Raw genomic sequence first — 12,123 nt, 5'->3', positions numbered from 1 at the left:
CATTCTAAGTTTTCGGTTTGTTTTACTGGCTCCCTAACTGCCCTCTGATTTAATGTAAACTCTGACATTAGGGCCAGGACCACACTACACTTGGCTGTGCACTGCCAGGTTCTGATGTGAATGCTGCATCTTGGATACACACTGAGGTGACGTTGCTTTAGACTCCACCTTTGGAGTCTTAACTTTCTCCACCTTTGCTTCTTCATCTCTTTTACTGCTCCCCCCATAGTCTCTGTTCCAGCCAAACTGTGACCTATTCCATGCTTGTGCCACTCCTTGTTCTTTTTCATCTATTAAACATGGCTGATTCTTCTCCTTTCCAACAATTCTGAGCTTTCTGAAAAGTTTCTTGATTCCCTATTTTTTTTCCTCACAAAAGAGCCCTTTCCTAACTCATTTCCACACTCATCTTTCACTGACATTATACTCTTCCCCAGAACTTAGGTAAGCCATGTAGGCTACGAATGGTTACTTCAGGGTGCTGGCTCACAGTCCTAAGGTCATGAATTTCACCTCCACATGGGTAAGTTTCACTGTGTTCCATAAACAGGTTGTACTGCTAACTTCAGGCAACCTTTGCTCAAACTTGGGGCACTTACCACAAATGTGAACATGAAAAAAGAAAGGATAGATCAGTGCAAATCAACCATCACTTCAAGAAAAACTAAGCACTATATTAACAGTTCCATAGGTAACTCAGCCCATCCATTTCTTTATAATAATATTTTTAATATTTCATGGATATGTATCTCAATGGGTTAAATTCTATATACACTGAAAAAATTTTGGTTTCTCATCTTTATGTTCCAATCTCAAAGATAAGTGTTTCATGGTTCTGTTTTAGGCAAAAATTCTAAGGGAGCGTACCTTACTTCCAGATGAAGAAAATAAGGCACAAAGACAATAGTTTTCTTTAAAAAAATTTTTTAATGTTTTATTTATTTTTGAGAGCAAGAGAGACAGAGCACGAGCAGGGGAGGGGCAAAGAGAGAGAGAGAGGGAGACACAGAATCTGAAACAGGCTCCAGGCTCTGAGCCTGTCAGCACAGAGTCCATGTGGGGCTTGAACTCACAAACTGCTAGGTCATGACCTGAGCCGAAGACAGACACTTAACCAACTGAGCCACCCATGTGCCCCTGCCCCTCAAGTTTCTCACTTCTTAAGGCATCACCAGATTGGTGGAATGGTTCATAAATGTTGTTAGCCTGTTTTATTAGCCTCTTTTTTTTTATCTTTTATCAAGTCATTCCAGGAGATTTCCATTGATTTAAAAAAATTTTTTTAATGTTTATTTATTTTTCAGAGACAGAGACAGAGTGTGAGTGAGGGAGGAGCAGAGAGAGAGAGAGAAAGACAGAATCCTAAGCAGGCTCCAGGCTCTGAGCTGTCAACAGAGAGCCCGAGGTGGAGCTAGAACTCATGAATTCAACCAAATATGGGTGTGAATTCAACCAAATATTTTTGTTGTACATCTACATAATACAATAACTACCAAAGTGCAAAATTATAATTAAAGCATTGTAATATTCTGAGGTGTCATCCAGAATACTAAGTCATATGTATGTTTTTATAATAATCTACCTTTTCAAAAACTGGCTATAAATTTTAATTGTCACTTAATCCAAACATCCAATTACACAAAGATGATCATCATCTTCTTGAGTTGTGAAGTATTTTATCAAGTGCTTCTTCCTTTTAATTTTCATGATGTAGCGCAAAGTAATAGTTAAGAGCATGAACTCTGAGACAACCAGTTCTACTACTTGTTAGTTCTTTGGCTTTGTGCAAATTATACAACCTCCCTTTGTATCAGTTTTTCTTTTCTCTTTTTCTTTTAACTTTATTTGAGAGAGATAGCACGAGTGGGGGAGGGGAAGAGAGAGGGAGACAGAGAATCCCAAGCAGGCTCTGCACTGGCAGAGGGGCTTGAACTCATGAAGCCAGGAGAACATGACCTGAGCTGAAACCAAGAGTCAGATGCTTAATCCACTGAGCCACCCAGGTGCCCTGCCTCAGTTTTTCTATTAAATGGGGAAAATAATAATATCAACCTTCAGAAGGTAGTTACAAGAATTGAGTTATTATTTGTAAAATTTCCAGAATATTATCTGACACAGAGCAATCACTATGGAACTGTTTGTTAAAATTTAAGGTAAACATAAATGCAATGACACAGGTCTTCCTCTCATTTTAAAGATGTGAAAACTAATTCTGTAAAATCATTTGTGCCAAGTCACACACATATTATCAGTAACTAGAGAATTATCTTTGAAAACCTGCTTGCCACTACCAATAGTCCTTAACTCCCAATTACAGAATCTCATACTTATTTTTCATTTCACACAAAAATGACTTCGAGTCTAACCTTCCAGATCAAGGCATGGATTCTTTAAAGCTCCTCCGACAGACGTATCTTCAGGGATTCTTGGTATTAAATGAATTTGGACTCTTTAAAGCTCTTTCAATTTAGATATTATGGAAAGGTCTAGATTATGTACTTCCAGAAAAAGCAAGAGGATATCCCACTTAAAAAATTATGTTTTTTAATGTTTATTTATTTTGAGAGAGTTTGTGCGTGTGTGCATGCAGGATGGGCAGAAAGAGAGAGTGAGAGAATCCCAAGCAGGCTCCCCACTGTCAGCCCAGAGCCTGACATGAGGCTCCATCTCCCAAACCGATTTCACAAACTGTGAGATCATGACCTGAGCCAAAATCAAGAGTCAGATGCTTAATGGACTGCTCCCCAGGCGTCTTGAAACATTATTCTTATAATGCTTGGCAAAACTGTACAATCATATCTGCTTATAAATAAAGTGTTTCAATGTTCTATTTTGTGCATTAAAAAACACTTAAGAGTTAATTAAAACTGAGCTTGGTCCCTTTATCGTCAAAGAAAAATAAGCAGCTTCTGTGGGAAAAAAGACAAGGGATAAATGGTTTTGTTTTGTTTTGTTTTTTTTAAAGACCAAGTCTTGGCTTTTGTACACAAGTCACAAATTAAACTCAAAAGAACCTTCAAGAGCATGTATTTTCATTAATTTGTACATGAGGAAACTGGACTTCAGAGAGGTAAAGTAATTGCTCAGACACACATGGCAATATAATGGCAAAGTGAGGCCTCAAACCAAGATCTCTTAGATGTGAAAAATGTTAGAAATCTGAGGACTTATGGGGGCACCTAGGTGGCTCAGTTGGTTGAACATCCAACTTTGGCTCAGGTCATGATCTCACGGTTCATGAGTTCAAGCCCCACATCCGGGCTCTGTGCTGACAGCTCAGAGTCTGGAGCCTGAGCTCCAGATTCTGTGTCTCCCTCTCTCTCTCTCTCCACCCCTCCCCTGTTCTCATTCTCCCTCCCTCCCTCTCTCTCTCTCTCTCAAAAAATAAATGTTAAAATTTTTTTTTAATTTGAAAAAGAAAACAATCAGAAAAGAATAAATAGTTAAGATTTGGGGCATTGAGGAGAGCACCTGTTGGGATGAACACTGGGTGTTGTATGGAAACCACTCTGACAAGAAATTGTATTTAATATATTAAAAATAGTTAATATTTGGAATCAAAATACAGAGAAAAGAGGAGGAAAAGAAAAAGGTAAACAAAATAAATGAAGGAGAAACAATAAACAGCAGGAAAATAAGGGAGAAAATATAAAAGGAAGAATAAAGAAAACAGTAAAAGTAGAGATAGAGGAAGTTGAATAAATAAGGGGTAGGGTGTGGAAATCTAAGGAAAGCCAATACTTTGTTTCCTAATTGTTTCTCAGATTCTTTCCCCAAACTTCCATCTTTCAAACATTCCAAAGTAGTTCTTCCTGTTTCCTCACACATGTTCTACTAGCACCTCTATAAAAGGAGCCCCAAACTTCTAAAAGAATTAGTTTTTTTTAATGTTTATTTATTTTTGAGGGTGGTGGTGGGCAGGCGGACAGAGAGAGAAGGAGACAGAGGCGAAGGGAAGTAGCTGACAGCAGGGACAACAGGAAGCCTGACACGGGGCTTGAACTTATGGACCATAAGATCATGACCTGAGCTGAAGTCGGTCACTTACGTGACTGAGCCACACAAGCACCCTTAAAAGAATTGTTTTAAACTATGTGGTCCAAGTGGGTCATTGAGTGCAACAATTGTCTTTATTAAATGGTAGGCTATAAGAAGTACTTGTGGAAAGGGAGCAAAGTGCTACACCCAAAGGCACCACAGAGACTGAAAACAAGCCCAAAACCGGGAGCAAAAATCTGCAACCTAAATAACCAACCAAAGATAAACATCTGGAATATTTTACCTAAGAACTCTGAGAAGCTAATGAACATATGATGCTGAGCTTCCCTAATCATCAAAGAATATAAATTAAATCCACAGGGACATACCATTTCAAAATCAACAGATTTAAGGGGGAAAAATTAGTCTGACTAAATAAGTGTTGGTAAATGTGTAGAGCATCTGAAATACTCATATACTGCTAGTAAAAGTATACCATAGTACAATCATTTTGAAAAATAACCTGGCATTATCTAGCAAAGAAGTGCATGCCCTACAACTCAATAGTTACTCTGCTAGGTATATAACTCAGAGAAAATTTTCTGCCCATTCACTAGGAGACCAATATGAGAATATTCAAAGAAACACTGTCTGTAATAACAAAAGTCGTGAAAACAATAACAAATATCTATAAAATGGGTAAATTGTGGTATATTCATATAATGGGACACAATACAACAGTGGACATAAATATAAGAAAAAGTGATAGGTACACACAGGTTATAGAAGACTATAAGTAGGATGATTCTATTAACATAAATGTTTAAAAAACAAGCAAAATCAAACAACATACTTGATGATCCCATACATATGTGGTAAAAGTATAATGAAGTACAAGGAAATAACACTAAATTTAAAACAGTGGATATTTCGAGTGTGATTGGTGGAGCTATAATTGAGGCAAGGCATACAGGAGTCTCCACACAAGGGACTGATAATGCTTTTGGTAGCCACTGAATGAGAAATTACAATGCACATAATCTTTGTGTTGATGATGTGCTCCATAACTTAAACAACTTACTATATATTCTTTTATAAACGTGACAAAAATAAACTAAAAATTTCAGCATGCATATGGAAAACCGACATCTGAGAATGCTGCACTGTGAGACAGTATGATCTAGGTGGGATTCATGAGGTCTACACTCTCCATTATGAACCTCTTTTGTTCTAGGTTTCTCCGGCTAACGTCAGACTATACCACCCCTAAAAAACCCTGCCGACTTTGGGATTTTAGGATTTGATGAAAATATTAAGGTGAAGAATCATAATATAAAAGAAAGAAAAAAGACAATACTCAATTTACAATATTGTTTAACTTTTGGTAGTATCCAAAGCTGATAAATTCAAGTAATAGGACAAACATCTAAGCCTAATTTGCCATATATATTATTTCTAGAATAAATTTTACTTTTTTTCATGTAAGAATCAAGCTTTCAGGCAAGTCTTATTTTGCATTGAACACAACTGAAAGATACTATTAATGAAAAGTTCAGAGATTTCCTTGGTTGGACAAGTAACTAAAATGCTCTAAAATACAATGCTGATACAAGTAATTGCATGGCTCATAGTATTTTCTTTTGAAATTGAATAAGCAGCCCTTTGCTTTCACATTAGCACAGTATATACTTTTGGGGTAAGTAAATGTCACTAAATATACAATAGACTTAGTCTGTACTACAACTACCACTTGCTTCCTTAGCAAGTCAACTACCACTTGCTTCCTTAGGGTACGTTGTTGGCATCTTGTGATGTAGTCTACTACAAGTCATGGACGCTTTTTTGTTTGTTACATAACTTAAATCACGTCTATTAGCCAAGTGATTCCCCTTACAAACTATATGATTTAGTTATTTATATTGTCACTACTTGTCTGCTCCCTGTAAATTCTACAATGGCAGGGATTTTGGTCAGGTCTGTTGACTGACATAGCCTCAATACACAGGGACTATGACTGCATATAAAAGGCATTCAGAAATATTTATGAACTTTTTCTCTCTCCAAGCCTTCTTGGCGGCTGCTTTTGGTTGAGGCCCTTCCACACCTAAGGCAGGAAGATGGTGGCCACAAACAAGATGAAAAAGTCACTGGAGTCGATCAACTCTAGGCTCCAACTCATTATGAAAAGTGGAAAGTACGTGGTGGGGTACAAGCAGACTCTGAAAATGATCAGACATGAAAATGATCATAAATGTATACATATATACATATACATATACATGTACATGTACATATACACGGGTGTATATATGTATATACTGTGTGGCTCAGTCGGTTGATCATCTGACTTTGGCTCAGGTTATGGTCTCCTGGTTCATGGTTTCAAGACCCACATCGGGCTCTCTGCTGTTGGTGTGGAGCCCACTTCAGATCCTCTGTCCCACCCCACCCCCGGCTCCTACCCCACTTGCACTGTCTCAAAAATAAACATTTAAAAAAAATTTGTGGATATAATTACTAAATTCTACACTGTGAAGAAGGTAATTATCAAAATCAATACTATATCTAGCTAAGGACCATGTTAGTATTTCTTAAGTAATGTTCCCTTAATTATAAGAAATTAGCTTATATCCACTGATTAAAAACATTTTATAAAGTAGAAAGACCAATTCAATGTGAACTTTCGTTTATAATAGTGCTCAAAAGGTATGGTGCTTCAGTTTAATAAGCATAAAATAGTGACCAAAACTTAAGCAAGTAGTTCTCATAATTATTTCTCTGGTATCTAAGAGATGATTTACTGTTTGATAATTGTATTACTCATATTCATTTCTTCTACTGGTTTTACACAAATGATCTTAAAGACTAATTCTGCTAAGGGTTCAATAAGATGCCAAAATTATAACTCATTTTAAACCCGAAATACTGAAATTTGATACTTTTCTATAGCACTGTAATAGTTCTGTAACTGTGGCCTACCTGGGAGAAAAAAATAAGCTTTATGATCAAGTAGATGTAAATTCAAATACTGAGTGTAGGCAAGTTGGAATAAATCTATTCTTTGATAAATTTCTGAGAAAAAAAAAAAGACTCTACCCTTGATTTTGGCATATCTTGCTATGGCAGGAATCATGAGATTAGATACCAGTTATTATTTAACCTTAAAAAGCATCCAGTATTAATTGACAAGTATTTAAAAACCCACTATACATGCATTCATTGCTCCTTACAGTCAGAAGACACATCTAGTGAAGTTTTCATATAAAGGACCAGAATATTAATCAAGAAATTATTGATTTTATGGGGTACTTCCTTCATAATGTATTTGATTCAACAAAACATAAAATCTTCCTATCTTCAGAAATGAAATTAAACATAACTGATGGCCAAAGTAAAAATTAAAATTCATGTAAAGATTTGAAAACAAAATTGACCTTTAGTAACTATTTCATAACTGCAAAGGGTAAAATATTCACTGTAGAATTTGAAATTCAAAATTTTACCTTTTTAACAAAGACAGCAATAAGATCCAGTGAGCCCAATCCTAGGCAAGTTCAGACATGTTATTTAATTTCTTCATTTATAAAATGGTAATAAGTGTTAGGGAAGAAAGGAACTTCTTCCTTTTACTCAGGAGGGGTCTCTGTACACAGGGAGAGTGGGACTTTACCACAAGCCTTATCTTTCTGGGGGCGGGGGGACTTTAGAAGGGGAAAAGGCTAATCCCATTTTATGAATTCTTCCACAAGGCAGGTGAGGTGGGTAGTCTGACTGGTTTGACTTTGGCAGTCATTGGGCTATTTCCAGTCATAATGGAGTAAAAGGGACCTGATTTACCCACACATCTTAAATCACACAAAATACACAAAACAACTATTTTCAGACACTAGACAAGAGACAGTGAAGGACGGTGTTCTCTGACAGGGAAATCAGCAGGTGAGCCCTACAACTGCCCATCCATACTGTCTTGAATAAGTTTCAGAGCTGAATTGTAGGGAAGGGGAAGCCAGACAGAGCCTAACAGTCTCCCTGAATGGAGGACAAAGGAATTAGGGGGAAGGGAAGTCAAGGTGGCTAGAGTCACAGGGGGAACCAACAGACAGGAAAGAGTAGCACACAAAAGGAGAACTCTGGAGAACAAGAAAAGTACTGCAAGAAAAAAACCTGTCAACCTAGAATCCTTAAAAAAAAAAAAAGCAGAATGCTTCAGAAAGGTGAAAAAGTAATCAACAACAGACCTGCACTACCAAAAAAAACGTTAAATAAAGTTCTCTGTCAGAAGGAAAATGATACCATTTGGAAATGCAGATCTACACAAATAGCACAGGAAATCATAATTACATATGTAGATATAAAATGATTTTCAAACCACTTTTAAACAGAATTGACTACTTAAAGGAAAATTAGAGTGTGGTTTATAACAAGGTAAAAGTAAAATGCATAACAACAGTATAAAGGCCAGAAGAGGGTGAAATGGAATGATATCACTGTAGGGTTTTATACTGTACAAAAAGTGGTATAATGTGCTTAAAGGTAAACTTTGACAAATTAAAGATGATTATCACATACCTTAAAATAACTAGTAAAATACCAAAAAACAACAAAAACAAAACAAAGAATCAAAAACAAAGAAAAAAACCCACCACAAAACTAATTATAATTAATAAGTTAACAAAGGAGATAAACTGGAATTTTAAAAAAATCCAAAAGATGACAAAAAAAAGAAAAAAGAACAAAGAGGAACAAAAAGGAGCAAATGGAAAGTAAATAGTAAGATGGTAGATTTAATCCCATCCATATCAACAACAACCTTCAATGTGAGTGGTCTAATTAAAAAGCAGACTGAGATTGGATTTTAAAAAAAGACAACTATATATGACCTATAAAAAACTCATTTTGTTTTGTAAAAAAAATTTTTTTAATGTTTATTTATTTTGAGAGAGTGAGAGAGAGAGAGCATGAGTGAGGGAGGGGAAGAGACAGAGAGGGAGACACAGAATCCGAAGCAGGCTCCAAGTTCTGAGCTGTCCGCACAGAGCCTGACGCGGGGCTTGAGCTCACAAACTTTGAGATCATGACCTGAGTCTAAGTCGGATGCTTAACTGACTGAGCCACCCAGGCGCCCCTTAAAAACTCATTTTGAATATAAAGACACAAATAGGCTAAAAGTTGAAGATTAAAAAAGATACACATCCTAACATTAATTAAAAGAAAACAGAGTGGCTATATTAATATCAGATGAAATAGATTATAGGGCAAATGATATTGCAAGGGATAATGATGGTTATTTCATAACGTTAATGAAGCCAATCCATCAAGAAAGAGTAACAGCCCTAAACATTTATGAACCTAATAAAATAGCTCCAAAATGTATAAAGTAAAAACTGAAAGAATTGTAAGTAGAAAGAGACACATTCACAGTTATATTTGGAAATTTCAACACTCTCTTTTCAATAATCAATAGAGCAAGTAACAGAAAATCAAAAAGAATATAAAAAAATTTGAACAGTACAACTTGACCTGTCATTTACAGAACACTCCCTTCAACAAAAGCAGAATATACATTTTTACTAGGTAGCCAAAAACATTTACCAAGATAAACTGACCACATTCTGGGCCATAAAACAAGTCTCAATAAATTTAAAAGGATTTAAATCAAGCAAAGTGTATTCTCTAGCTACAATGGAATTAAATTAGAAACCAGTAAGAGAAAGATACTGGGAAAATCTCTTAATTATTTGGAAACCAAATGAATGGTGTGATTTTAAGCCATTGAACAACCCCTTGAAGAGAGGTTACCAAGTGCTATGGACTCAATTGTGTCCCCTTAAAACTCATACCTTGAAGTCCTAACCCCCAATGTGACTATATTGGAAATAGGGCTTGGGGAGGGCTTTAATTAAGGTTAAATGAAGTTATTTGGGTAAGGCCCTAATCCAACAGGAATGGTGGCCTTATAGAAAGAAGAGATACCTCTTTCTCCAGGCACATGGACCCAGGAAAGACCATGGGGCACACAGATGACATCTGGCTGCAAGTCAGGAAACACTTACCAAAACCCAAATCAGCTGGCACCTTGACCTTGCACTACCCAGCCTTCATAACTGTGAGCAAATGGATTTCCTGTTGATTAAGCCACCTAGTCTATGACATTTTGTTATGGCAGCTGAAGCTGACTGACACACAAAAACTAACAGCCAGGAATTTGGCTCCCTATTTCCTGTTTCTTCTTGAAACTCAAAGGAGGTAGTCTTGTACTCAGCTCTAGATTCCTGGATAAGGCAAGATGAAGCTTGTCCCCTACAGCCTACAGGTTCCTAATTAATAAAAGAGGGAGTGAAAACACCAGGCATAAATGGGTTTCCAGAAACCTTGCACTTGGGGGATTACAGGGTGCATGCCCAATTTAATAAAGTGACACTTTCTTATTCTACTATCAATCATGTATACATACTTCTAGTTGGAACTCAGAAAGGGAAAAAGTGAGTAGTACTGTGACTCCCTAACAATTATAATAACTATGTAAGCACTGTACATAAACACCGTGATGATCAGAAGTGACACATGTCAAACACTGAATTCTTAGATTGCTTTTACTCAAAAGGGGGGAAAAGACCCCTTTTGTTCTATGGCATGACTATTTAATGAAGTCAAGGTGGGAACAAGAGGAGAAAATTAAGACAGAAAACAGTGAGGAATAAAGGGAAAATGAAAATAAAAATAATGATAAATCCATTTAGAATTCACTAAGTACAACATTATATCCTACTCCCTCCTACCATGTTCTTCCAATGACAAATTTGTTCTTCCTTCTTGAGTTCTCTATATAGTCTTACATTATCCATGCTCAATTGCCCAAGCCAAAAACTTGGGTAATTCAGTCCTATAAATTATACTTCCTAAATAGCTCCAGCCACTTTCTTCCTCACTTTATGACCTGTGCCAAAACTACTAAGGCCATGATCTCTTGCATGAATAATTACAATAGCTCTGTGATGAGTCTTCCTGCAACTAGTCTCTTACCCTTCCCATCTAGCCCCATCCCCCTTGTTAGAATCCTATCTAAAATATAAATGCTGCCTGTATTAAAAGGACCAAGAGTAAAATATAAATGTGATTATATTTGGCTTAAATGGCTATAAATGGCTTAAATCTCCATAATGGTTCCATTACTTACAATTTAAAGCCCAAATTCTTATTACTTAAGAATAAGTTTAAAAATCATATAACAGAGGCACAGGTGAAAGCTCCTTACTTCCTCAGGCAGATATTTATGATATGTATTGGTATTAAAGCTACTAGCCACTGAACTTCTTGAAGACAGAGCTTAGCTCATTCATTCCTATATGCTTTATATTAGGGTTTTCTATATAAAATATAGAAAAAAGTATGTCAATGCAAATAGAATTTTGCTTCCTTCTTTCCAGTTTTTAATGCCAATTTCTTTTTCTTACCTTATGGCAATGGCTAGGTATACAATGCAGTATAGAAGTGGCTAGAGTGCATGCCTTCTTTCTGATCTTAGCAAGAAGTGTTCAATATTTTACCATTAAGTGTGATGTTAAGTATAGAATTTTCATAGACGTCCTTTATCAGGTTGAGAAGGCTTATAAAAAATTGTTTTGATTTGATTTGCTAGATAACCGTGTAAAATAAATCCCTCAAAGAAATGCCATTTTTTACTTTAGAATGTCCCATGAGTGCAAAAGAAATTTTTTAAGAGCAAAAAAGCATCTGGACAAGGATTGCCAAAAAGCATACCATTTTTCAATGTATATTACTTATTTTTAGTTAAAATAACCACGTTCAAAAATATTTACCTCCTATAAAATGCCAGAAAAAATATATATCTTTATTCACCAAGAGTGAACTCTAATGTATATGGACTTTGTGTGGTGGTGATATGTCATCACAGGTTCAATGACTGTAATAAATGTACCACTGTGGCATGGGTGGCATGGATAGTGGGGGAAGTTGTACATCTGTGGGGACATGGCATATATGGGAACGCTGTACTTTGTGCTCAGTTTTGCTGTGAAATGAAAGCTGTTCTAAACAAATAAAGTTACTAATTAAAAAAATTTACCTTTTATAAAATGCCCCCAAAATATTTTTTTTAATTTTGCAATTGAAAAATAAAAATCA

At 36.1% G+C, this 12,123-nt stretch overlaps 1 protein-coding gene across 10 annotated transcripts in view; it reads right to left on the bottom strand.

The window, feature by feature from the left end:
• ATOSA (atos homolog A) overlaps window positions 1–12,123 on the bottom strand; it is a 113,978-nt gene that overhangs the window by 36,036 nt on the left and 65,819 nt on the right. The gene's annotated exons all lie outside the window — the stretch shown is intronic.

Source organism: Acinonyx jubatus, chromosome B3 (genome assembly GCF_027475565.1).
Source record: "Acinonyx jubatus isolate Ajub_Pintada_27869175 chromosome B3, VMU_Ajub_asm_v1.0, whole genome shotgun sequence".
Lineage (NCBI taxonomy): Eukaryota > Metazoa > Chordata > Mammalia > Carnivora > Felidae > Acinonyx > Acinonyx jubatus.
The sequence above is the reverse complement of the archived record's forward strand: the minus strand, read 5'-3'. Positions and strand labels throughout refer to the sequence as shown.